This window comes from Neovison vison, chromosome 6 (genome assembly GCF_020171115.1).
Source record: "Neovison vison isolate M4711 chromosome 6, ASM_NN_V1, whole genome shotgun sequence".
NCBI classification, from domain to species: Eukaryota; Metazoa; Chordata; class Mammalia; order Carnivora; family Mustelidae; genus Neogale; species Neogale vison.
In genome coordinates this window covers 107,393,652-107,421,326 of record NC_058096.1, presented here as the reverse complement: position 1 = coordinate 107,421,326, position 27,675 = coordinate 107,393,652, and the positions used below count along the sequence as shown (strand labels likewise).

General features: G+C 42.7%; 1 long non-coding RNA gene across 1 annotated transcript; it reads right to left on the bottom strand.

Moving 5' to 3' along the window:
• Window positions 1-829: 829 nt before the first annotated feature.
• On the bottom strand, window positions 830-11,313 carry LOC122910502. The gene is made up of 3 exons (XR_006385230.1): window positions 11,227-11,313; window positions 2,046-2,134; window positions 830-897 (listed from the first exon to the last, which is right to left on the bottom strand). It is a non-coding gene; the product is annotated as an uncharacterized LOC122910502 (long non-coding RNA).
• Window positions 11,314-27,675: the final 16,362 nt, after the last annotated feature.

The window sequence follows — 27,675 nt, the reverse complement described above, 5'->3', positions numbered from 1 at the left end:
TTTTGCTGTGTAAAAGTCATGCCAGAAGAACTTTTGACTATAGATACCTCCACACGGCACTGACAGAGAATAAATGAACCAGATGCCAACTAACTACTGGAAGGCGTTTTCTTGCAAACAAAACCAAACCCCGTAAGTGTGACCTGAAAAATCCTGTGATTGCATTGACTCCCACAGTAACTCCCGGGCCTTCCCAAAAGACACCAGAAGAAAAAGGCTGTGAGATCCACAAGTCCCCCTAAAGGGCACACTCTCCAGTGCCCACTTGGGACGAGGCCATGCAGGAAGACACACAAGGAATTACCTTGCCAAAAACCAGCCTATCCTCTTGGAGGTCAATGGACAAGGGACTACCAGATCCACAAGCCAAGGAATCAGCCCCACTTTCAGGGAAGGCAGTGTTTGTGACTGCTGTGTGGTAGGAGGGGACCCTTGCTATGAACTGGTCACTACTGGATGTTCTCCATTCTTCCATTTTCTGAATGGACGTTCTGATTACTCATCCTATTTCTTTTCCATGGGTGCTATTCGATATGTGAGTAACTGGAAGTAGGGGAGACAACTTTTCTCTTGTTTATAGGTCGCCAGACAGATAGTTGCATCTAGGCCTGGAGGAAAGGACCCTGCAGCCCCCAGAGACCCTGAACTTCAGGCTGGACAAGGGTGAGTGTGTTCTGTGGGTAAGATATGGCCATCTGGCTGCCTGGCTGAAAAGGTTCACAGCCTTCCTTGCATGTAGGGGTAGTAACACGACCTAGTTCTGGACAACAGCATGTGAGCATGCGTGATGTGCGTGACTTCCAGGTCATGCCCTTGAAGAAAATGGGGGTAGGGCGTGCCTTCCATATATCGTCGTCCCTCTTCCCACTACCTGGAATGCATAGGCACTAGCAGGAACTAGAATAAAAGACCAGGAGACAGAAGTCACATGTTGAGAACAGCAGAGCAACGAGACAGAAGGGCGGCAGGGTTGATCCCCCCCCCCCCCCCCCCCCCCCCGACTCTGGGCAGCCAGAGCACACAAGCACCGCCCACCTGGATTCTCATCTGAAAGAGAATCCAGCTTTTACTGTGTTAAGCCACTGTATTTAGTAACCTTTAGTTACAGTTACCCTACCCACTGCTTTAACCCTTATATTCCTCCTCCTGTTAATTCTCTGGGATGGCATTTGGATACAGGGGAGACGGGGCTTCTAATGTGGTAAAGGTGAAGGAGGGGGTCCTAAATTCCCGAGCACAGGTCCTTGGACCACTCCGGAGCTCCTCCGAGTTCTGTAACAATGCTTCTTGTTGACCTGGTCACGGGGCAAGCGTCTTGCGGACATGCTGACATTTGTTGCCTACATCTGTACCTAAGAAAGTCAAGATTTCTCCTGACTCCCTTGGAGTCCAGTGGTCCTTTCAATGGACTCTTCTCCACTTGGGATCTACAGGTGCTCTGAACTACCTTGAGGCCTGTCTGCAACTCCCATGTGCTCCCAGCCTGGGTGATGACCTGGTCCTCACATATAGGGTTCAATTTTCCTTCTCAAGGGTATTCAGGAAATTCTGGACATCTTGCATACCTATGAATGCCAGGAAAAACTCTGGCCAGCCTAAAGCTGCCCTTCTCTCTGCCTAAAGAGGCAGAAGCTTTGCTCCGGGGCAGGTACCTGGTGAGGTTCCCCTTTCCAGAATCTCAAACTGAAACAGGGTCAGAAGCCTCTCTTCTGCTTTCGATATTTCCTTCAATTGACCTGTCTGCAACTTTGGGACAGGTGGGACACACATCTCTCACCAACTGCTTCTCTTATTCTCACCTTTCTCTTCCTTCCACAGTCCTTAGCCAAGGAAGTGGGGGGAGGGGGGCTCAGCTATTTTCCCCCACTTCCTCCTGGTAGTAGTTCTCCCTGTGTAGATGTTTATGATCAAGTTCACCCAGGTGGGCCCTTGATTTATTAAAGGCAGTATTCAGGATAAAACTATTTCTTTTATTTCCTCCACAAAGACTAGCATTGGAGACTGGTCTTGCTAAGGGGGTGAGAGAAATCAGGGTGGAGACTCACAGTTTTTCAGGGGCCTCTCTGTCCCAAGTGTTTCCTGCTCCTCTTTCTCTGGGAGACAAGCTTCATGGCTCAGCCCTGGAGGAGAGAAGCTGAAATAGTGTGATATATGGGAAAATAAAGATACATGGCTTTAATATTGTTGCTGTTGCATATTTTATCTCAGTTTGCCACTTGTATTTTCACTTTGTTTATGGTTTCTTTCAAGGGCAAGACTTTTTAAATATTTATGGTGTCAAATCTGTCAGCTTTTTCTTAATGGTTTCTGGGTTTGGTGCCCTGCAGAGGAAATTTTTCTATGCTCTAAGACTGAACAGAACTTTTAATAGTTGCAAAATATGCCATTGTGCAAACATGCAAATGTGCCCTAATTTATTTACAGATGAATATTTAGTGCATTTCTACGGTTTGAACTATCATAGCTAATGCAATGAACATCCTTGGGACATACATTTTCCCTTCTGCAATTTAAACCATTTCTTTGGGGTAGATTCTTACAGGGTTCATGGGTCTTTCTATTTTAAAAGCCTTAACAACAATTAAACATTTCCCTCTTATAAAGCCACACACGCCAACTAAAATGCCAAAATTACTTTCTTTTGCTAGAACCCGCAGCAGCTTAGGGAGATTATATTTATATTTCATATTTATTAGAATCTGTGATAGTTCCAAATGACTTTAATTAATAAAAATTAAGAAAATCAATTATTAGTTGACAAATGCAATTTGTCTGATAGACTAAATCTTTTCAGAAACGGGAAAACATAACAAAATTTTTATTTTATTTTATTTTTTTAAAGATTCTATTATTTATTTGAGAGAGGGAAAGTGTTTGTACACAAGTGGGGGAGGGGGGAGAGGAGCAGAGGGAGAGGGACAAGCAGACTCCCCAATAAGCAGGGAAAGGAGCCCATCCTGGGGTCTCCATTCCAGGACCCCGTGGAATCATGACCTGAGCCAAAGTCAGACACTTAACCGACTGAGCCACCCAGGTGCCCCTGTTTCTTATTTGATAGGGAAGTCCAGAGAAGAAAAAAGATCCTCTCAAAGATATCCCGTTCATTCCCAGTGATCAGTTTCTAGATTTCATGTATCCAGACTTCTTGTGAACAATAAACTCCTCATGGCCACCTCCCTCCCTATCGTATCGCCCCTTGTGCTCTTCCAGCTTCTGTGGAAGCCCAGGCCACTCTCAGCACTGCCATCTGAGCTGTGCTCAAGAGGTGTCGCTAGCCCAAGCTCACACACGATAACACAGAGTTCCAGACGTGCTTGCCCATGAACGGGAAGGCGAGGTTTCTGAACCTGGGTCTGCTATCCCATGATATACAGTCCTTTTCAGTAATCAAGAAACCAGGTTCCAGAGTCAGGCATTCTGGATTAAAAAGCTCAGGGCTCTACCTCTTCCTAGATGTTGACCCTGAGTAAGTTGATTTAACTCTCTGAGGTTTACTTTCTTCTGCTATAAAAGGGAAATAATGAGAGCATTTACCTCAGAGGATCAAATAAGGTGATGGTAAGAAAGTACAAATAATAAGATGACATGTAAATGGAAAGAGCTATCCATCCATAGCACCAACGTCTCTACTCTCGAGCAATATAAGTAATAGCCAATAAGAAAATTTCCCTTTAACACTGCCATTTAAATGTACTCCTAGACTTTGCCATAACCAAATGTCCCTCAGTGGGACCTTGTCCCCTAAGCTCACTCAAGTGAGCAAACATTTACTGACCGGATAGCGTGAACCGCCCCCCATCCCCGCCACCAAGCCCCAGGGGCTACCAGCCCCCTCTCTGGGCAGCATGTAAATAGATACTTTGAGCTGAAGAGGAGGAGAAACGAAGCCAGGCTCCCAGAGAGGGAGATCTGTGAACTTCTGCCTGAGTCCTCTTTTTAAAATAAATAACTTCCGTGATTTTGAGAGACTCTTTCACCTTATGACAGGAGAATGTGTTTATCAAAGAAATTTAGAAAATAGATACCAGCAAAAAGTAGGAAATTCATACCACTTGTAATCCCATCTCCCAGAAAAAGATGCAGGTGATATGTTTTTGCACCTCTGTGTGTGTGTGTGTGTCTGTGTGTGCGTAGGTGTACACATTAGGGTGTTTGCATAAGACACACTTTAAAAAGAAAATGGGCTTCATCTCACATAGACTATCTTCACTTTATCATATAACCTAGATATTTCTCCATGTTGATACAGAACTCCTTCTTAAAAATTAATTTATTTGTTTATTTCTTTAAAGTAGGCTGCCTGCCCAACGTGGGGCTTGAACTCACAGCCCTGAGATTAAGAGTCCCAAGCCCAACTGAGCAAGCCTGCCAGGCGCCCCCAACAGACAATTCCTTATGCTCTTGCTGCTCAGTCTGGTCCTGAAGCAGCAGGATAGGAATTGCCTGGGAGCTTGTGAGTCATACAGAGTCTCAGGTGCCGCCTCAGATCTGCCAACTTGGAATCTGCATTTTTTAAAAATTTTGTTTATTTATTTGATAGAGATCACAAGTAGGCAGAGAGACAGGCAGAGAGATAGGAAGGGAAGCAGGCTCCCTGCTGAGCAGAGAGCCCGATGCGGGGCTTGATCCCAGGACCCTGAGGGACCCTGAGACCATGACCTGAGCCGAAGGCAGAGGCTTAACCCACTGAGCCACCCAGGCGCCCCAGAATCTGCAATTTAATACACTCTCCCAGAGAATTTACCTACTGGCTCCCTTTGAGGAGCATGGCCTTATACCGCCATTTTTATAGTTTCCCACAATATGGTGAAACCTCATCTCTTTGATCTCTCACTGGTGGGCATTTTTTCCTGAGACAAGAAGCTGGTCCCTGGAGGATCTTGGGCTTCCTAAAGCAGTCCTGGTGCTTCTTCAGCTCCTCCCTCCACCAGGGTGCTCTTCCTTCACTGCGGGTCCCCCCTCCCTTCTCCCCACCTCCCAGGTGACCCCTTGGCCCCTTTAGAGTACGTCCCCAGGAAACTCCTGACAGCTGGGGAGGCCTTGTCCTTGCTGCTTGTCCACTGCTAGGTGCACCCTCCCCACCCCTGTCATGGCCTTCTTCCACCTGGCTTGGAGCTGTAGACTTCTGCTGCCCCATGGAGACTCCAAGCTGAGCCCTTTGGCAAATGCCAGCCCAGGTCCAGCAGGGGGTAGCCACGCCGCCCCTCACTCCCCACCCCACTCAGCTCCTCACCCCCACCCCTGCCCCCGCAGGCTAATGCCTCCTCCCTCCTGAAATTCCTTTCATCCCGCTATTCCACATTCCCTTCCCACTCCTGTAACCCCCAGGTCGATCTGAATGTGCCCCCCAATCGCTGGGTCCCCTCTTTGAGCCCTGCCCCAACTCCCTATCCCTCCCCTGTCTCTCCCTTCCTCCGGTTTCTGCATAGGTTCCTACCTCTTTAGTCCGGAAACCTGCCCCCAGCCCCTCCCCCGCCCCCCCCACCCCTACCTCCCCTCTCCCACCCCCCCACCCCCGTCCCTAGAAACAGCCTCCCACTTCGCACTCGGCCCTTCACTCCTCCCTTTCCAACTTCCGCAATTCCCACCTCCCCCCCAAATTCCAGCCCTGCCCATGGGAAAGGACAAGCTCCTCTGGTCCCACCCTGCCTGTGTGTGGCCCGAGGTGGGGCGCCCACCCCGCTCACCGGCCCGGGAAGGGTGAATGGAGCCCTGTGTGCCCGCGCTCCGTGGGCGGGACGGCAATGGCCAGCATATCACTGAGCCAAAGAGGCAGGAGGACGGCTGGGAGGCGGCCCTGTAAATGAGCCCCGCCCCAGCCGCCCAGGCGCGAACCCAAGGCTACTCGTAGGCGTGAAAGAAGACTAATGAAAAGTAAACTATGCCCCTGACGACCTCGCTGCGCTTTCGTGGGGGCCGGGCTCCCGGGATCGGAGCCACCGACCCCACCGCGCAGAGCGTGGGAGGAAAGGCTGCGTGGGCGAGACGGGACCCTCGGAGCTGCACCTGCCCCGGCACCCCGCGGGGGAAACACTGTGGGCCCCCGGGCGCCCTCAACAGTAAAGCTCTTCTCCCTTTATAAACCAATGATAAGCAGTTGGGGTCAGCGTTTCTCAGAGTAATACAAATAAGCTTCTTTTTTCACGGACCGAAATAGTAAAGGTTTGGGGGCAGTTTTTTTGGTTTGTTTGCGAGAATATTTAGTGCGGAGAAAGCTGCAGAGGAAACGCGGCACCAATGCCCTGCTGGGGGGTGCAGAGCGAACTGGTCCAGCTCTTGGCAAAAGGTACTCATGAAGAGTATGAAGAGGGTTTGAGTGCTCATACGTAAAATTTGATACTGTAGCTCCACCTGTGACAATATTTCAGAAGGAGTAAGCCTAAATATTCCCCCAAATGCAGCTCTTCTTGGTACCGATAAATGAAAAAGCACTTAAGTGAGAGAATATATGTGAGATAATCACAAGTGTATATATTAAAAAAAAAAAAAAAAAGGAAGGAAGGAAGGAAGAAAAGAAAAAAGAAACAAACATAGAAGAGGGCGCCTGGATGGCTCAGTTGGTGAAGCGACTTCCCTGGGCTCAGGTCATGATACCGGAGTCGGAGTTGCTGGATGGAGTCCCTGTATTAGGCTCCCAGCTCCGTGGGGAGTCTGCTTCTCCCTCTGACCTTCTCCCCTCTCATGCTCTCTCTCTCTCACTCTCTCAAATAAATAAATAAATAAAGTCTTTTTTAAAAAAAATAGAATGAGACTGGAAGAAAATCAATCAAATGGAAGTGGGCATAGTGGGTGACTTTTCACTTTAATTTTACTGTTTAATGAACTATCTCAGAGATACACTGAGCTATGAGAACAGCTATCACTGAGCATTAGAAATGCAGCATATTTCCTGATGAAGCCCTTCAGGGACCCTCCTTATTCCCCACCCTCACCCTTACCCCTGCAGTAACATCTCTATACACTTTTATTATATATGAACAAATTCTCAAACATCACATAATGTTTTAAATATTTCAAACTTTATATACATGACAAAGTACTCTACAAATACTTCTGTAACTTGCTTTTCTCAGTCAACATGGTGCTTTTGGGATTTATACATATTGACTCATGTTGGTAAATCTAGTTCAGGTTCATTCAATAAATGAGTTAATATTTATAAAGAACTTAGAATAGAGCCTGGCCTGTGGTGCTACCTAAGTTTTCAGGTCTCTTTGATAAATAAAAATTAATTTTCATGGAAGTATAGTATACTATTGGATTAATGTTATATTGAATTTATTTATCCATTCTCCTACTGATAAAAATTTGACAGTTTGCATTTTGTCCTGATTCCAAACAGTCCTGTTATGGACAGTCTAGTTTGTGTCTCCTGTGCCTGTGTGTGAGAGTTTCTATGGGGTACACACCTAGGACTGGGGCAGCAGGGTTGCAAACGGTCCCTAACTTCTACATTACTAGTTACTGCCCACTTGCTCTCCAAAGCGATTTTAACAGCAATGGATGAATTACTGTGTTCCTAATCTTCATCAACACTTGCTATTATCGAATTTTCTCCGCAATTTAATGGGTTTGCGGTATTATTTCCTTACGGTTTTAATTTGCATTTCCCAGATTACTATGAGGTTAGAGGCTAGGTATCTATTCATATGCTTACTGGTCATTTGTATATTTTATTCTGTAAACTCAGGTCCATCACCTTTTCCTTTTTTCTATTGTTTGTTGTCATTTTCTTGTTCATTTTAAAGAGTTCTTTATATATTTTGAATATTATTCTCTTTTCAGGTGGATGTATTGCAAATATTATTACTCACCCCATGGCCTGACAACTTTTTTTTGGTGTCTTTTAAGGTACAGAAAATGTAAATGCTAATGTAGCCTAATTTAGCTATTTCTTTATAGTTTGTGCTTTGGGGGGCTTGGTTGAAAGGTCGTAAGCTTCCCTGTATTTTCTTCTATAAGTTTTAAAATTTTGTTGGTTTGTATTTGGTCTTACATCCCCTAGATTTGATTCTTTGTGAAAGGAGTTCCAGAAAGATCTTCTTTCTCACATGGATAATGATTGTGCTACACTCATTTATCATTTCAGTCATCTGAAATGCCAGCTTTGTCATAAATCAAATTTCCCAAAATGTGTCGGTCTGTTTCTGGGCTTTCTATTTTATTCTTTTGGTCTATTTGTCTATCCTTGAGAAATACCACACTCTTTTAATTACTGTAACTTGACAATAAGTCTTGATTTCGGGATAAGCGTGTATTCTCACATTTTTTCCAGACCACCTTGACTATTTGGGGTCCTTCAGTTTTCCTGTAAGTTTTAGAGTTAGCTTCTGTTACAAATCTTTGTTGGGGTTTTGATTTAAACAATGACTTCACAGATTAATTTGGGGATGTTGACATCTTTATGATATTGGGTCTTTCTAAAAATATATGTAAGCATGGCAAATATCTCTATCTATTTAGGTCTTCTTTAAAATCCTACCATAAAGTTTTACATATTTTCCATATACATCTAACACACTTTATTAAGTTGATTACTATATACTTTGGGATTCATTTTCATAACTGACAAAACCTCAATTATTGTTTAAACTGTTTTAATTATTGTTTTGCCTTATTTTTTTTTAGTATTGAAGAATTTAAATCAACTTGCATATTGGGCTGATGGTAAGATAATCTATCACTGGTTTTCTCAGGTTTCATAAAAAGTGTTAGAACATTTGGAGAAAGGAAAAAGGCAAATAATTGTTTTAATGGTTTTGAGAATTGAAAAAAAGAACTGTGCGATGGTAGAGGGAGGGAGAGAGATGTAGAAAGAAAGATTTATAAAAAATTCAACAGTACAAAGTGTAAAATTGTGCGGTGAAATTCAATGGTCCAGGATCTTGGGTCCCCACTAGCTTTTTCCAAAACATCTGCTGCTTACAGGCCCTTGTAATATGTTAGTGTCCTACAGTGACGTATATGGGTTATACTTTCTCCAAAGCTATCCCATCCATTTTGACACAAATGAAATATAAAATACACAACAGTTCAGCAACTTGCTTTTTCCCTTGAACAACTTATATGTAATTTCTCTAGCTCATTATGAAAACAGCCACACAGTAGTTCATTTTCAATTCCCTATTGATGAACATTAAGTTATTTCCAGGCTTCCTCAATAACAACACTGTAATAAATAGCCTTAAAAAAGTACCTGTGACTGTGCACATATAGGAATATAACAGACAGTAATGCATATGTAATTTTGATAGACTTCACCAAATGCTTTGTAAAAAGACTGCAACAATTTACAATTCCAACAAATGCAAGAGAATGTTTGTTTTCATTGTTGTCATTCACGCTCACACTTTATATTATCAAATTTTTAAATGACAGGCGACTGGTGGCTCAGTGGGTTAAGTCTCTGCCTTTGGCTCAGGTCATGATCTCGGGGTCTTGGGATCGAGCCCCACATCAGGCTCTCTGCTCAGCAAGGAGCCTGCTTACCTCCCTCTCTCTGCCTGCCTCTCTGCCTACTTGTGATCTTGCTCTCTGTCAAATAAATAAAAATCTTTTTAAAAAATTTTTTTAATGAAAAAAAATCTCATTTTTATTTTCAGTTTGCATTTCCTTGTTTATTGGTGAAATGGAGTATCTTTTTTCTTTCAACCATTTGTATCTTTTTCTACCCTGTGTCTATTTTTTTATTTTTTTCCCTTTACTGATTTGTAAGCATTCACAATATATTAGGGAAATTAGCCATTTATCTGATATGTGAGTTGCAATTATTTTATTATTTTTGTAATCTTCCATTTATTTTTTATTTGGTATTTGTGTTTATTTGTCCATGCAGAATTTTGTTTTATTTATTTATTTATTTATTTATTTTTATTTTGATTGATTAATTTTGGGGAGTTGACATCTTTGGTATTGTATTTTCCTCCAATAAACATGGTATATATCTCCACACAGAAAACTGAGATTTTATAATCCACATACACACAGCAACCTGAAATATGTATATTATATTGCATAAAAATATATATATGCAATACTGTCAATGCCCTAACACCCTGGAAGCCTTCCCCCTGTCACACTGTACTCTATACAAATTATAGCTTTCTCCCTCCCCAGTAGAGGGAGGAATTTCTAATTCCTATAATACCTGATTTCTGAAATAAATTGTATGTATCACTAAAAAATATAGTTAATTTTGCCTTTTGTAAACACTATTTAAATGGAATGATATGATACTATGTGGGATTTTTATACTGTGTTTCTTTCACTCTTCATTATGTTTGTGAGATTATTTCCTGTTGTTGCCTATAGCAATGAAATGAGCAAAGAGAGAACTTATTTTGTATATTGACCTTGCTTCCAGCATCCTTGTTAAATCTACTTATCAAATAAATACATTGTCTGTAGATTACTTTAGATTTTCTACATACACAATCACATTGTCTAATTGTATAGCGCACTAAAAGACAATAAAGATGTTAACATTTCCTTTGTATGCTTTTTTTACACTAATTTTATTGTTATACATAGTGTGCAATTCTAAAGTCTTTCACATTTTCTACTCTTCTTTTTTATAACGAACTATTTCATACTTACAAAAATACACAAGCATGTATATGGAAGGTATAAAGAATAATTAATATCTGTATATCCATCACCCTACTTAAGAAATAGAACATTAAGTCATTTTTAGAAGTCTCCTATGTGCCCTCTTTTTCTCAAGGAATTATTATTCTGAATGTTGGGTTTGTGATTCTCCTGCTTGTTGCTATAGTTTTACAACATGTGCAGGTAACCTTAAATGAAATGTTACATTTTGTATGTTTTCCAGTTTTATATAAATGATATAAAGAAAAATATAAATATATAGAATATAAATTAATGACACTTTTATTTCCTTTTTAATTGTATAATCTTTTTCTTTGTTTTGCCTTATTATACTGGCGAGGAATCCAATAGTATGTTAAACAGAAATGGTGAAATTGTATTTTCCTCCAATTTCCCTATCTCAAGGTAGAGAATGAGGTAAAGACTTCTAATATTTTATCATTAATTATGATGTTTGCTCTAAGTGATATTAAGGAAGTTCCCTTCTATTACTAGTGAGTTAAAGTATGTTATTTTTAAATCACAAGCCTAGAAGCTAAGGGGCAGAATAACAACTATAGACATTGAGAGAAAGGAGAATCACCTAAGAATCATATACCCAGGCAAGAAAGCACTCACCTGTCCTGTAAAAGAAAGATGCCAAGAACATACTCAAATCAAATAAGAAAACAATCCAAATAGACTTCAGCATAGAGTAAGATGAGACAAGAAGGAAGACAGTTATTAAGTAATGAACTTTGTATTTTATATAGTTAATATCAAATGAATGGTAACAGTGTGGTTGATAATTTGTAGTATGAGTGCTAAATAAGATCTCTCTCTCTCTCTCTCTTTTTTTTTTCTTTTTTTTTTTTTAGATTGATTGATTGACTTTAGAGAGAGAGAGTGTGGGCGGGCGGGGCGGGAAGAGGGAGAGAGAGAATCTCAAGGGATTCTCTGCTGAGCTCAGAGTCCCTGACCCTGAGATCATGACCTGAGCCAGAATCAAGAGCTGCTCGCTGACTGAGCCACCCAGGCACTTCGTAAGAATTCTTTTATCAAACAGGAAAAACTTAATGTTAGCTGTAAACCAAGAAAACCAAATTGTCTTAGAAAAACCAGAGTTTGGAAACGTGGGAAGAGTGATGAGGCAAAAAGGTTTTAAAGGTTTTATCTTGTGGGAAGGGGACACACCAAAAGTGAGCACCAAGGTGGTATGAGAGGAGCGATGTTAGCATGTTTTCATATAATTATAAAGAAATATACTTTTGATTAAAAAGTCCAGTAGTATTTCCAAATTAACAAAGAGGAAGGAAAAAATTAATGATAATGAGAATAAGCCAAGAAAAAGAAAAAGATTGAAATAAAAATAAAATAAGATGGAAAGAATAAATCAAGTATATCAACTATTACACTAAATGTGAATGAGTTGAAGTTTCACGTAAAATATAGAAACTGTCAGATCTAACTGAAAAACCAAATCCAAATGAATCTTTATGAGAAGCGCACCTAAAATAAAGTGATACAGAAAAGCTAATGAGTTGGGGAACCTGGGTGGTTCAGTTGGCTAATCATGTGACTCTTGATCTCAGCTCAGGTCTTGATTTCATCTCAAGGTCGTGAGTTCAAGCCTCTCATTGGGCTCCATTTTGGGCATGGATCCAACTTAAAAAAAAAAAAAAAGCTAATGAGTAAAGAAATATCAGACGAATACAAATGAGGGAAAGCAGAAATAACAACATAGATTATGTGAAATTTCAAATAAAAAGTATTAAAGAAGACAGATATTATGGGGCGCCTGGGTGGCTCAGTGGGTTAAGCCTCTGCCTTCAGCTCAGGTCATGATCTCAGGGTCCTGGGATAGAGCCCCATGTCAGGCTCTCTGCTCAGTGGGGAGCCTGCTTCCCCCCTTCTCTCTGTCTGCCTCTCTGCCTACTTGTGATCTCTCTGTCTCTGTCAAATAAATAAAATCTTTAAAAAAAGGAAGACAGATATTATGTAATAATAAAAAGTACATTTTAAGAGGAAAGTATTAGTCATAAACTTCCAAACACTAAACATCATAGCAGCTAAATATATAAGGCAAATCTACTGGAAACGCAAGGAGAACTTAATCTTAAAACATGCATGCACAATTATAGTGGAAGATTCTAATATACATCTTTCAAAATCTAATAGATTTAGACGGTAAAAGTTTTAGCCAGGACACAAAAGATCTGTGTATTACTGTCAACCAGCTCATTTTAATAACCTGTATAGACCTTTGCAACCTACAAACACAGAACATGTTTTTTTTGTTTGCCAATAAAACAGTTCGTATTTCTGTAATATATATGGTATTTATATATAAATGCATCATGTACTTGGCCACAAATAAAACTTGACAAATTTTAAAAAGTGAAAATTTTATAGTATATATTTTCTAATCAATATTTTACAATACAAATGAATAATAAATACTCACCCAAACTATTAACTATTAGAATAAAAGTAATCTCTAGATCAATATGTAAATCAAAATTCAAATTAAAAATAATCTAGGGGGGCACCTGGTGGCTCAGTGGGTTAAGCCTCTGCCTTCAGCCCAGGTCATGATCTCAGGGTCCTGGGATCGAGCCCCGCATCGGGCTCTCTGCTCAGCAGGGAGCCTGCTTCTCCCTCTCTCTCTCTCTCTGCCTGCCTCTCTGCCTGCTTGGGATCTCTCTCTCTCTGTGTCAAATAAATAAATAAAATCTTAAAAGAAAAATCTAGGAAGTAATGAAACCTATGTTTTAGTATGTTAAATCCATATTGAAAGATAATCACAGTCTTAAAAAAGTGCTTTCATTATTTTTTTTAAAGATTTTATTTATTTATTTGACAGACAAAGAGCACAAGTAGAGGGAGCAGCAGGGAGAGGGAGAGGAAGAAGCAGGCTCCTCACTGAGGAGGGAAGCCCAATGTAGGGCTGGATCCCAGGACCCTGGGATCATGACCTGAGCCAAAGGCAGATTCTTAACCGACTGAGCCACCCAGTGCCCCAAGTGCCTTCATTATAAAAGAAGATTGAAAGTAAAGAAATTAAGAATGCATTTTAAGAAGTTAAAAATGAACCATAAATAATCCAGCCAAAGTAATTAATAAAAATAAAAGCCAAACTCAACACCAAAAACCTAAATAATTTGATTAGAAAATGGGCAGAAGACCTGAGTAGACATTTTTTCCAAAGAAGACATACAGATGGCCAACAGACACACAAAAAGATGCTTAACATCACTCATCATCAGGGAAATGCAAATCAAAACCACAATGAGATATCATATCACACCTGTCAGAATGGCTAAAATAAAAAAGACAAGAAATAACAAGTGTTGGCAAGGATATGGAGAATAGGGAAACTATGTACTGTTGATAGGAATGCAAGTTTGTGCAGCCACTGTGAAAATCAGTGTGAAGATTCCTCAAAAAGTTAAAAATAGAAATACCATATGATTCAGTATTTCCACTACTGGGTATTTATCCAAAGAAAATGAAAACACCAATTCAAAAAGATTTTTGCACCCCTATGTTTATTGCAGCATTATTTACAATAACCAAAATATGGTAGCAAACTAAGTGTCCACTGTTGGATGAAAGGATAAAGATGATGTGTACACACACACACAGGGGAATATTACTCAGCCATAAAAGAGTAAGATCTTGCCATTTGCAACAAGATAGTGGACTTATTATGCTAAGTGAAATAAGTCAGACTAAGAAAGATGAATGCCATATGATTTCACTTTTATGTGGAATCTAAAAAAAAAAAACAAGACAAATGAATAAACAAATAAAAGGCAGAAATAGACCATAAATACACAGAACAAACTGATGGTTGCCAGGGTAGAGGTGGGCAGGAGGATGGACAGAATGGGTAAAGGAGAGTGGAAGATACAGGCTTCCAATTATGGAATGAGTAAGTCACAGGGATGAAAGGTACAGCATAGGGAATACAGTCAATGGTATTACAATAGGTATTACAATACAATCTGTATGGTGACAGATGGTATACATCACCACGACACTTGTGGTGATGTATAGACCAGTGTAATGTATAGACTTGTTGAATCACTATGTTGTACACCTGAAACTAGTGTAACATTGTGTGCCAACCACAATTTTTTAGAACAAATTTTTTAAAAGATTCATTTATTTGAGAGAAAGGAAAAGCAGGAGAAGGGGCAGAGGGAGAGGGAGAAAACCAGATTCCCTGCAGAGTGCAGAGCTCAATCTCACGACCACATGACCCTGACTGAGATCATGACCTGCGCTGAAACCAAGAGTCAGATGTTTAACCAATTGAGCCACCCAGGTACCAGTAGAAAAAAAAAATTAAGTAGAAGCAAATATTGGTGACATAGGCAAAGATATAATGGAAAGAATAAATCCTAAACCTAATTTTTGTATTGTGATAACATATACATAATATATTTGTCATTTTAACCATTTATAAGTGCACAGTTCAGTGGCATTAAATACATTCACAATGTCGCATAACCATCACGACTAAATATACCCAAAACTTTTTCATTGTCCCTAGCAAAAATTCTGTATCCATTAAACAACAGCAATCCCTTACCCCCTCCCCGAGCTCCTGGTAAACTTTATTCCACTTTCTGTCTCTGTGAATTTGACTAATCTAGGTAACTCATATAAGTGGAATCATACAATATTTGTCCTTTTGTGTCTGGCTTATTTCACTAGACATAATGTTTTTAAGGTACATCCATATTGTAGCAAATATCAAAATTTCATTTCCTTTTATGGCCAAGTAATATCACATTGCATGTCTATTCTACATGTTGCTTATTCACATTTTGCTTCTCTATTGCTGGACACTTGGGTTGCTTCTCCTTTTGGCTATTATGAATAATTCTGCTAGGAGCAAGTGTACAAGTAACTGTTTGGGTCTCTGCTTTCATTTTTTGAATGTATATATAGGCATGCAATTACTGGACCATTAAAGAACAAGGAGAAAAATAAAATATGAACCATATTACAAATGGGAAAGATCATACAACACCAGGTATAAAAGAAAGGAAAATAATTATAAAACAATTTACATACAGCTCTATGACAACCAACTTGAAAATCTGGAGAAAATTCTTGAATTCCTAGAAAAATATAAATTGACACCAAAAGAAATAGAAAATTTAAATCAGTTACCACAGAAAAGATTGGAAAAGTAAAAGTAATATAGGAATAGGAGGCTGCTTCTTAAATACGATATAGAGTATTTACCAAAAATTAATAGCAGATATCTTCCTTAAAAAAACAAAACAAAACAAAAAAAAACCAGGAAAACCCTCAAGCTATTTTCATTAGAATTAAGCACAAGGAAGAAATGCTCACTACAATCATTATTATTCAAAATTATTTGAAAGACCCTATTGCATTATTAAAACAAAATGAAATTATAAAAACAAATTCTAGGGGCACCTGGGTGGCTCAGTGGGTTAAAGCTTCTGCCTTTGGCTCAGGTCATGATCCCAGGGTCCTGGGATGGAGCCCCGCATCGGGCTCTCTGCTCAGCTTGGAGCCTGCTTCCCTTCCTCTCTGTCTGCCTGCCTCTCTGCCTACTTGTGATCTCTGTCAAATAAATAAATAAAATCTTCAAAAAACCCCCCACAAATTCTAACAGAAAAATAATCTACACCTGCAAATGATATGATTGTATACTGAAGGACCCAAAACACTAGTTAAAAAAAAAAAGTTCTATTGGAGAAGAAATAAATAAGATATTTATAGATTGTAACAAGTACTCTGCAGGAAATAAACAGAGTAATGATAAAGGGTAGCAGGCAAAGGGCTCTATTCTAGACAGGCTGGCCAGAGAAAACTTTTTCTGTGGGTGAGCTCCTGAAGCTAGACCCAAGCAATGAGAGTGAAGAGCTAAGGGAGGGCATCCAACCAGAGGGAACAGTGGGTGTACAGTGAATCTGAGGAACATCAAGAAGGCCGCAGGTAGGAGGGAGAGGAGGCATGAGATAGGTTCAGGTGGTGGTTGGGGGGCTTGTGGGCCAGAGTGAGGGAGTTGAATTTTACTCTAAATACCGTAAGAAAACATTGAAGGGCTTTAGGCAGAGGAAAATTGTAGTTTTTAAAATACGGCTGATATTTCTAAAAGAACATTTTGTCTGTTGTGTAGGGAAGAAGTTAAGAAGAGCACTGGGACAGACTGGAAAACTATTGATGTGGTCCAGGTGGGAAAATCACCAGGGTATGACTTAAAGAGTGGCCATGGGGTGAAGAGAAAAACGGGTAGGTGTGAGAAGTGTTTTGGAGCTAGAACACAGAAATGGGATAGCTGTGGGGGTTTTTAACTTTTTCCCTGGTACATCTTAACTCACCTCTTTGTTTTCAAACTCTGTCATTTTGTTTTAGCATCTTATAAACAGAAAGTAGGTAGGTTATCATAGGCTTTTTACTAGGGGATCTTCTTTAGAGGAATTTAGTCCATCTGCAATAATTATTGCAGTGATTACTGCAATTATATATGTTTTCTATTTTTTCTTTTGTATTTTTTAGTCCATGATTTCCCTTCCCCTTAGTCTATTGTTCCTGATTCTTGAAGGGCTGCTGAAGTCTTGTTGATTTCTTCCCTTTTAAAGCTCCCCTGATTTGGAAGTTTAACACTCCGTTTCTAGTCTTCTGGTCTAGTCCCTGTTCCGGGTCTCAAGAGTCATTTTAAGTATTAACCTCATCCCTCTGTTGATCTCCACCCTCCCTCACCCCCATCCTTTTCCCTTTAACTTCCTCAGAAATCTTTGTCATCACTTCAAATCTTTTTAAGAAATAGTGAATTTCCACATGACTAAGTGAAGCTGCCCAGTACATATATATTCATTTCTCCCTTTTCCCTCAAGGACAAGACCTGAAAGGAGCCGGGGAAGAGACAGGGGACAGAGGAGGCTTCTGGCCTTCCTGGGTCAGGGCTGACTCAGACCTGGCTTGTTCGAGGACTGCAGCATCCCTTCTCTCCCAGCTCAGCGCCGGTCCGCACACCCCCCAAGGCGACACCGCTCCCAGCTCTCTGCAACCCTTGTCCGGAAGGAACCACAGGGGTTCTAGCACCAGAGGTTTCCTTTGTACCTTCGCCCCAGAGCCGCGGGGCCCTCAGGAGGTTCCGAGCTCAGCCACTAGGGGGCAGCGGTGCGCTTCCCAGAGGGGAGAGTCCCGGGAGCGTCAGGTTGTCACTCAGCGCGGCACAGTCGCACTACCGCTTCGATGGGTCCTGAGCCAGATGCTGGAGATGCAGCGTGGCGGACCCCACTCTGCACGAGGATGAGAGTGGAGTGCAGGCACGCCCCCCGATATCCACACCCCCAGCTGCAGTCCTGAGGGTCTGGGGGAGGCGGGCAGGCGCCGGGCGTGCTGTTAGAGACCCGAGCCAGAGCGTGCTGCGTGATGGGCCCCGGGGATTTCCGGTTCGGTTCGAGACCCAGAACTCCCCCACCCAGCCCGGAGCAGTTATCTCAACGCTGCCCCCGTGCCTGAATCTCTAGCGTTAGAATCACTCCATTTATTAAGGAAGACCTGTCAAGGGCACATGTGTTAACCACATGTTACCCAGGGACAGCTCATTAACCCTTTGGGACGCAGTGACGCTTAAGCACGGAGTAATTTTGCACCAAGGTAGGATTGGGCTGGAGAGATCTTTGGTCGTAGGTCTTGGGGGTGTTGCTATTATTACCTCAAGGACTAAAATAATAATCATTGTTTTTTTGTCCCATCGTCTCTTTTGATAAAGAAGCATTTTGAGATCACTTGGTTAAGGTGAGGTCTGCTGCTTTTGTTCAGTGTGAGGTTACTATTTTTCTCCTTTGTAATTAATAAATATCCGGTGAAGATACTTTGAAACCGTGACATATTGTTTCCCTTCATGTGTGCCCCCTGCTTCTCAGTGTCCTTGGTCGGCCTCTGGAATCACTCCTTGCTGTCGTTGACGTCTTGGGCACTTGGTTCATAGCTGCCCTGTCACCCCAAATCCTGCCATCTGCCAGAGTAAGTCAAGGTTTTAGCTTCCCCTTGCCCCTCAACTCCTCTTCTCTGGTTACTGCTTCTCACTCTGTACCTGGCTTGACACTCCCCTGACTCAGCCTCCTCTGCTTGCATTTGATTCTTGTCCTTTCCCTACCTCTCCCCAGAGGGCTCTTCTTGGCAGTTACTTCGCTGCTGACTTTCCACACCCTTCAAACTCTGCAAATAATATCCCTTATCCCTTCCCTGGGAACAACCAAGCCTTGAAGTGAACTGCTTCAACTCCCTAATCCTTTCTCTATAATTCTCCAAACATCTCCACCTCTACAGTCATCCTCCTTCTAGCCAATCTCAGACCAAGGAAACGCCTTTTTTGAGGCCAGCTGGAGCTCTCCGAGCAGCCTGGTAGAGTAGAAAGGACAAGGACTTTTGGGTAAGTCAAGATCTGGTGTGGATCTTGGTGCCCCAATTTACTAGCCGCACTTTACAGCCAAGTTGTTTTGTTTTATTTTGTTTTTCCTTTGAATTTCCTGAGCATCAATTAACATGTCAGTGATGTCTGAATAGAAATACTAATTATTAAGGATTTTTTAAAAAGATTTATTTATTTATTTGACAGAGAGAAATCACAAGGAGGCAGAGAGGCAGGCAGAGAGAGAGGAGGAAGCAGGCTCCCGGGTGAGCAGAGAGCCTGATGCGGGGCTTGATCCCAGGACCCTGGGATCATGACCCGAGCTGAAGGCAGAGGCTTTAACCCACTGAGCCACCCAGGCGCCCCTAATTATTAAGGATTTTAAGAATTAATATTAATGTGTGACAACACCCTGAATCAGATTCTGTCATGTAATGCTCAATAAATGGTAGGTATTGTAGATAATATAATTATTCACAGTATGGGTCTGTTCCTCTGAAAACTGCAGGCATTACCTCTCCTCTCCTGTGTTTTCAGCCTGTCACTCTCAACTAGTTTCTTCTCTCAGCTTATAAACAAGGTCAAATCTCTACCATCTTCAAAAACAAACGCTCAGTGTGTTAAGCCGCTGCCTTCGGCTCAGGTCATGATCTCAGGGTCCTGGGATCGAGGCCCGCATCGGGCTCTCTGCTCAGCAGGGAGCCTGCTTCCCTCTCTCTCTCTGCCTGCCTCTCCATCTACTTGTGATTTCTCTCTGTCGAATAAATAAATAAAATCTTTAAAAAACAAACAAACAAACAAACAAAAAACAACAAGAACACCTCTGTAAAGAAATTCAGGTCACTCAAGTACTCTCACACTTTGTCGTGGAAGGAGAACTTCCCAAGCAGGAATTCTTGGCTTAACCAATGCCTTTGAGATTTCTGTTTTCTGGGCGGATCTCTCCTTTGGCTTTTTGAATCAGAGATTAGCTTATTTCATCAATTCCAGAAAATTCTCAACTTTTATCTTCTCAAATATTGCCTCTCCAATCTCTCTACCCTCCTTCCAGAACTCCAAAGAAACAGGTGTTAGGTTCTGTACCTTCTCTTATTTATTATCTCTTCTGTATTTTTGATCTTTATGGCTCAGTGGGCTTCATTCTGGATGATTTCTTCTGACTTATCTTTCTTTCCATTGACTATCTATTATTAACCCTCTTATTGGGCTTTAATTGGATTATTGCACTTTTTAGTTCTACAGCGTCTAATTGCTTTTTTAAAGATTTTATTTATTATTTATTTATTTGTGAGAGAGAGAGAAAGAAAGCATGAGCAGGAGCAGGGAGCAGAGGGAGAAAGACAAGCATACTCTTCACTGAGAGGGCAGCCACACATGGGGCTCAATCCCATCACCCTGAGATCGTGATCTGAGCTGAAATCAAGAGTCAGTTGCTTAATGAACAGAGCCACCCAGGTGTCCCTCCAATTTTTTTTTTTAATCTACATTGTTGCTTTCAAAATTTCCATGTCTTTATATGAAACTTTAAATTCTGTTTTCATCTCCTTCACACAGTATGCATTGCTTTATTAAAGGTTGTACTCAGGTACTCTAACATCAGAGATCCTGGAAGGTCAGTTTCTGTGGTTTATGGCTTCTGTTGATTCTGCGATATGTTGTTTTGTCTCATGTATCTTGTGTGCCTGTGTTCCTTCTGGACATGTTTATGAAATGACTATTTTGAAAATTAAGTTAAGACCGAGGATCTTCTTCCAGAGAGGATCCACCCTGATCTGTCAGCACCTGATGGCACTCAGTCCAGGAACAGGGCTTGAGAGTATTCTAGAGGATGGGCTTATACTAAGTTTCCACCTTTGTAGACAATGACCAGTGACCGTTGACCACCAACTGTGTCCCTCCAGCTCTACATTCTAGATTCTGAGGAATCTGCATGTCTTTAGGACACTGTGGAATGTAATATCGCCACTCTCAGAATCTTGGCCTATTAGCTGCCTTCTCCCAGACAAGGAGACAAGGAGCAAAGTCTCACACATTTAGGCTCTTACCCCTTCAAGTTCCCATCTATTAATTCCTTTTTTTTTTTTTAAGATTTTATTTATTTATTTGACAGAGATCACAGTAGGCAGAGAGGCAGGCGAGAGAGAGGGGGAGGCAGGCTCCCTGCTGAGCAGAGAGCCCGGTGCAGGGCTCGATCCCAGGACCCTGGGATCATGACCTGAGCCGAAGGCAGAGGCTTTAGCCCACTGAGCCACCCAGATGCCGCCCCCCTTTTTTTTTTGGTTAGGCCTTCAGTGTTACAAAGAAGATGGTTTGAGGTCTCCTCTAACTTCTGTCGTTTCTTTAGAGGGAGAATGGCTTGTCAGGGAAGCCGACCTTAGTCAGGGAAAGCAGTCACCAGGAAATTGCTAATACCCTTCATACCACTTTCTTGGCTGAAATTAGGTCCTTCCTTTTATTCATCCACAGTTGAACTTTATATGGGAAGGCATTATACTATGGACAGCAATTTATTACTAGCCACTGGAGATGGCCTAGCACATGCCCTTAGGTCCTCTAGAGGGCTCTGTGTCCTGCCAGGAGGCCATCTTCTTAACTCCCTGACTAGCCATCACGATATATGAACATCACTGGACTGAGTACTGGGTTTCTGGTGTGCTAGTCTGATATAGATTTGATCCCAAGTTCCATATAAATTAGTGGACAGGCTCTTCTATGTGAGCAGACCTCTTTGAAAGGAGCCACCTGGGAAAGAGGCCTGTTCTTAAGTAGGTAACATGTACTCAGACATGATGCCTTCTCCATGAAGACTGCTCTGACTCCCCTCACATGGACAGGGTCTCTCCCTGTCTTGTCTCAAATGGCCCATTCTCAGTGCCTGCTGTGGAGCCCACATCATCCTCTACCTTGTGTAATCAAGATTTTATGTATAAATCTTGCTTTCTCTTGTGTGGTGGTGGTTGTTTTTGTCTGTTTCATTTTGTCTGCCTCATTTGAAGAGGTTTGAATTACTCCTATTGTTCAGTCCAGGCCATATACCCAAATTGATTTTGGGTATTTTATTTTATTGATTAATGTGTCTTCTTTTGCTCCTCTTCCCTACTCTCGATTTCCCTCTCTCTATAGGTCATCTTTTTTTTTTCTTTTAGAAGGAAAGATTTATTTTTTTTTAATATTTTTATTTATTTATTCGACACACAGAGATCACAAGTAGGCAGAAAGGCAGGCAGAGAGAGAGGGGGAAGCAGGCTCCCTGCTGAGCAGAGAGCCCGATGTGGGGCTTGATCCCAGGACCCTGGGATTATGACCTGAGCCGAAGGCAGAGGATTAACCCACTGAGCCAACCAGGCACCCCTCTACAGGTCATTCTTTTACTGTATTTTTTAAAACATTTTATGTATGTATGTATGTGTGTATTTATATGAGAGACAGAGAGAGAGGGGATGAGCAGGGAGGGGGAAGAGGGAGAGGGACTCCCTTACTGAGGAGGGAGCCCTATGCAGGGTTTGATCCCAGGACTCCAGGATCATGACCTGAACTGAAGACAGAAGGCCAACTGACTGAGCCACCCAGGTGCCCCCATTCTTTTACTATATTAATGTTCATCTTTGTTTTTCTGGACTTTTTTTTTTTTTTTTGAGAGAGAGAGAGAAAGAGAAATAGAAAAAGTGAGCAGGGAAGAGCAGAGGGAGAAAGGGAATCCTAAGCAGGCTCCAAACCTAGCATAGAGCCCGACATTGGGCTTGTCTCATGAGCCTGAGATCATGACCTGAACTGAAATCAAGAGTCAGACGCTTAACCAGTTGAGCCACCGAAGTGCCCCAATGGTCATCTTTATTTGAATGTGTTCTTGTAAAATGTGCTATTATACAATATATCTTCTTATGTCTCCTCCTGTCAATGCTTGTACCATTCAGCCCTATTCCCATGTGACACCTAACTCAAGGCATCTAACCCCTCTGTAACTCCCCATTGTGTGCCCTGTCTCCACTCTCCCAGCAGTGGACACTCAGTTTACCTCTAACCACTCTAGGTAACCCCTAGCTACTGTAGAAACATGCTATAAGGAATTTCTTTGTAAGTGTTCCCTTATGTGTTTGTATGATGATTTCCCTGGGTTGTACATCCAGAAGCAGGAATGCTAGGGTATAGGGTGTGCCAATGTAGGACTTAACTTAACCAAGCAGAACCAGACTCCTTGGTCTGGTTGGCCATACCCATACTTCCATCAGTGATACATGATTGATTTCTTTGTCACCAAATCTCCAACTCAGCATTACCCAGCTTTTGAATTGTTACCAGCCAAACAGGTGCCAAACAATAACTCACAAAGCTTTGAACTTGTGTTTCTCTGATTATCAGGGATTTTGAGCATCTGGCTGTATCCTTAGTCGCTTCTTGTGTTTCTCTTTTGTTTGCCTGTCCATATCCTTTGTCCATCTTTCTATTGAAGTTGCTGGGATTTTTTTTCCTTACTGATTGGCAGGAAAGGAGGGTAGATAAGGAGAGGAAAGGAAAGGAGGAAGAGAGACAACCAAACACATCTTTATCTGACCCCAGTGGAGCTGGGGTCAGGTAAAGATGAACCCTTCACCTTAGACAGAGTTCTTAGCCTGAAATCATAGAAATGATCTCTGGTGGATTTCAGCAGAAAGGAGGGTTATTAAAGCAATGATTTAGAGGACTAAGGACCAGGGCAAAATCTAGGGCAGGTGGTTAGGGTCTGTGCCTACTTCAAGGGAGGCCACTAAGGACCAACCTGGCATTTCCAGCTCCTTATGGGGGGAATCTGATACCCTAGGGGTCCCTGACATGAGCCATTGTAGGAAGTAATAATATGACACCACAGATAATGCTTGCCACAAAGGAGGATGTCATCTCTTATGCAAAACCCACTCATCTCCAAACTCTGGGAGCCCAAGGGATTTAGTGGTTTTGGAAGAACAGGGAGGCTGGTCCTCAACCTTACCTGAACCCAGACTACTAAAGCCACAGGTATGTACTTTGAGAAGAGAGGGTGGTGGAGGACCTAAGGGAGGGGCCTCACAGAATGTTAGAGACCTGCAGAGCTCAAAGAGTCTTCCTGTGAGGCCCCTCTCCCTGGTAGAAAAATAGCTGTTCCTGTCTCACTTCACCGTGGAGAACTGGCAGAGATCTAGACCAAGCAAGACCAGAGCCCTCCCAGCTGTCAAGGCCCTTCTCTGTGGAGCCCCAGCCTCAGAGATCCAGCACGGCTGGCAGCAAGAGTGGACCCCCACAGTGCTGGCGACTCCACAGGCCAGCACAGGCCACAGCGGCAGCACAGGCCAGAGGGCAGGAAGGCGGTGGTCCAGGGGCTGCAGTTTTTCAGGGGGCTACCTAAGACAGCAGCTGGAGAGTCAGGGCCCAGCAAGCAGCGTGGACAGTTGGTCTGCATGTGGCCAGCAACATGCCGGCAGACTAAGTGGAATTGACTCCTGGGCAGGGAGACTCCATAACCATCCTTAATGCAGGAGCTGAAGGGAATTTCTGCAAGATTCTAAGACCCTCTGAGAAAAAGTGGAGACTAAAAGCCATTAAAACGTAGATGCTCATGTTAATCGGACTGGACTTAGAGCCCCAGGCTGGTGAGACCTGGTGTATTGGTACCTCGGCCATAATAGTGAACATAATGGTCATGCCGTGTACCTTTCTCATGTATTATTAGCTCAATGCCTGGGCAGAAGAGTGAAAGCAAAGGGAGCAAAGGGGCTCGACGCGCCTTCTTCTGTCTCCTGTGAGCACATGCCTGAGAGGTGAGCCCACCTGATCAGCCATTGTTGGGCCGTCCCCGAGCTCCTGGCAGCCTGGGAGGTGCAGGCATTCTCTGTGAATGCCTGGTCACTGCTGGGACCATGTCCTACCAAGAGACATGAAGACAGAGGTGATGGCAGCAGGTACCTGTGGAGGAGGTGGAGGAAGCTACTGCCTTCTTAATAACCTCCTTACTAAATTCTTCTGACCTCCAAGGATAAGCTGATGGTGATGGTGGGCTGGGAAGAGCCTGAGGAACTTGTCCCCCTCCACGTGCTGGGGCAAGCAGATCACTGGGTTTAGCCTTCTTCCTGCTGTAATGAAACATGCATGGCTAGCACAGCAGCACAGTGAAGACGGGCTGGGCAGCCAAGACCATAGCCTTTAACATAGCCTGTTGATCCACACCTTGGTCACTGCAGCCATGTGTAATGAAGTGTCTTCCAGCCACTGGAGCCCCTGGGCATCTCCCCACCTTCTCCTGACCCCTGACCTTAAAGGAAAGGCATCCATGCTGGCACTGTCTACAGCCTCTCGCACCATGGTTCTCCTCCTAGCAAAGGACAAGTACCGAGTGCCACCATGTCCCCTGGGTCCCAGTGGAGAGCTCAAGAAGCTCAAGGCAGAGGTCATGCTGCATGGTGGCGTGCCCGGGTGCAAAGCTGTCCTTTGAGGATGCCCACTGGTGGGCAGACTGACGTGTCTCAAGGGCCAGTTTCACTTCCTATCTATCCCACGAGCCATGTTCTCATTTACCTGGGGCTTTTAGCTTCTGGATGGCTTCAGGATCTTTCAGTCTATTTGTCTCATTGCACAAAGGGGGTTTCTGGGTCTCTCTGGAAGGGTGGAAGCAAACACAGTGTGTCTCTCCTGACAGGTTTGAGGGTTCTAGAGAATGGGCTGATATGGAAGGGAGGACGAAATAAGGGAAAGCCCATGGAGAGTGAGCACCTGGACAAGTCTTTCCAGTTCTCGCTGGTGTGATTTCTCTGAGGAGGGTTAGGAAGACGAGGGTGAGAGCCACCATATTCGCACAAGCTCCTCACCGACAATAGGCCCCTGTGTCTACGTGCTTTTTGGTCCTCTTTGAAAACAATGTTAACAGATCAAAATCCAGAATTGCCCTCTGGGGTGGAGAGAATAGATAGGTGAGAAAAGTCTCTATACGGATCTGAAGATAGTCTAGGTGGAGAGAGTCAAGCAACATGCTTGGGCATGAAGTTGTTGGTGGGTTTCTTCACTCTTCTTTATTTTTAATGTGAATTTTTTTTATTGAAACATAATATAAATACAGGACGGTACCCAAATCACAAGTATACAGCTCTGTAGCTTTTCCCCAAGTCACCTTTGTAAACTGCACCTAATCTACAAAGAATTTCCCCAGAATTCCCGAAGCGTCCTCAGGAGTCCTCTTGGTTCCTTCCCGTCATGCTCACCACCATCATGACTTCTAACACCGTGGGTTAGTTTTACCAGTTTGGGAAATTTATATGAATAGAATCATATATCAGTGAAGGACTTTTAAGAACAAAAATATCTAATAGCCAATATCAAGGATTTTTGCTCTGGGTTGCTGTAATACCCAGTCACCACCCTCACACAGACAATAAAGCCTGCTGTGCAAATAAATGCGTTGTGTAAGCATTTTTGTTTTGTTTTGTTTTGTTTTGTTTTGTTTTCCAAAGGGTAGAGGTGGAAATCAATGAAAAGGGGCTGAGTCTCCCCTCTGGGTCAGAGCAAAGGGCGCTGCTGCAGAGCGTGTCTACAAGTGTGAACACAGCCAGAGCCGAAGGCAGACTCCCAGAGTCCGACAGGAGCAAAACCCCAGCCCTGGAGCCTTGGAGAACCTTGGACAGATCATTGGACTTCCCCCCCTGCCCAGAGTGCTGGACGGGGCTTGAGTAAATTCACCTACATTTCAAAAGACGGAGTGGCTTGGCTAACATCTGGCTAACAAAGTAGATACCCATTTCATCAGAGAATATACGAAGAATTCACTTGTCATCCCCATGGACACATGGTCATCCCTATTTGATGTTTACTGGCTGGTTATTCCTGTGTGACATATACCTGCATGAGTCAGATGACAGCGCTGAGTCAAACCTAGCATGCCTAAGTCTGGAAGACATGAACAGGGAAACTCAGGCACAGACATGAGAAGGGACCAAAGAATAACCCCTGCTGATAGAGGTTGCCATTCAGCAACCTACACAGAAATGTTGCTGCTCCATACAGAAGGCAGGGAGAGGGTTTCCAGGACCCGTCTTGGGCAGGAGACAGACCAAATCTTAAAGGAAAAGTAAAAAGGGAAACTTCACTGCCCCTAGTAGCAACAACAGTTGAACCATGATCAGCTGGGTTGGGGAGGCAGGGAGCCCACTCCGCTGAGAGGGCAGGACCCACCTGCCAACAGTAACCCCAGACAGCACAAGGTGGTCCTCAACCTGACTGCAAATTTCAATCACAGGAAAGGAGTTTGTTTTTCACCTTTTTTTTACTGTACATAATATAACATAAAATTTATCATTTTAACCATTTCTAGGGTGGCGTTAAGTACATTCACATTGTTGGGCGGTCATCACCACTATTCATCCCCCTCTAGAACTTTTTATCTTCCCAGAGAGAGGCTCTATATCAGTTAAACAGTAACCCCCCCCACCCCTAACTCCTGGCAACCACCTTTCTATTTTCTGTCTCTATGAATTTGACCGTTCTAGATACCTCATATGAGTGGAGTCATACAATATTTGTCCTTTTGTGTCTGCAGGGAGATTTTAAATCCTGAACCCCAGACTAATTAAATCAGGACTTGCAGGGTAGGGCCCAAATGTATAAAAAGCTCCCTGGTGATTCCAATGGGCAGCCTTGAAAACCACTGCGTTAGAAGGTCTAAATCAAATTTACTTTCA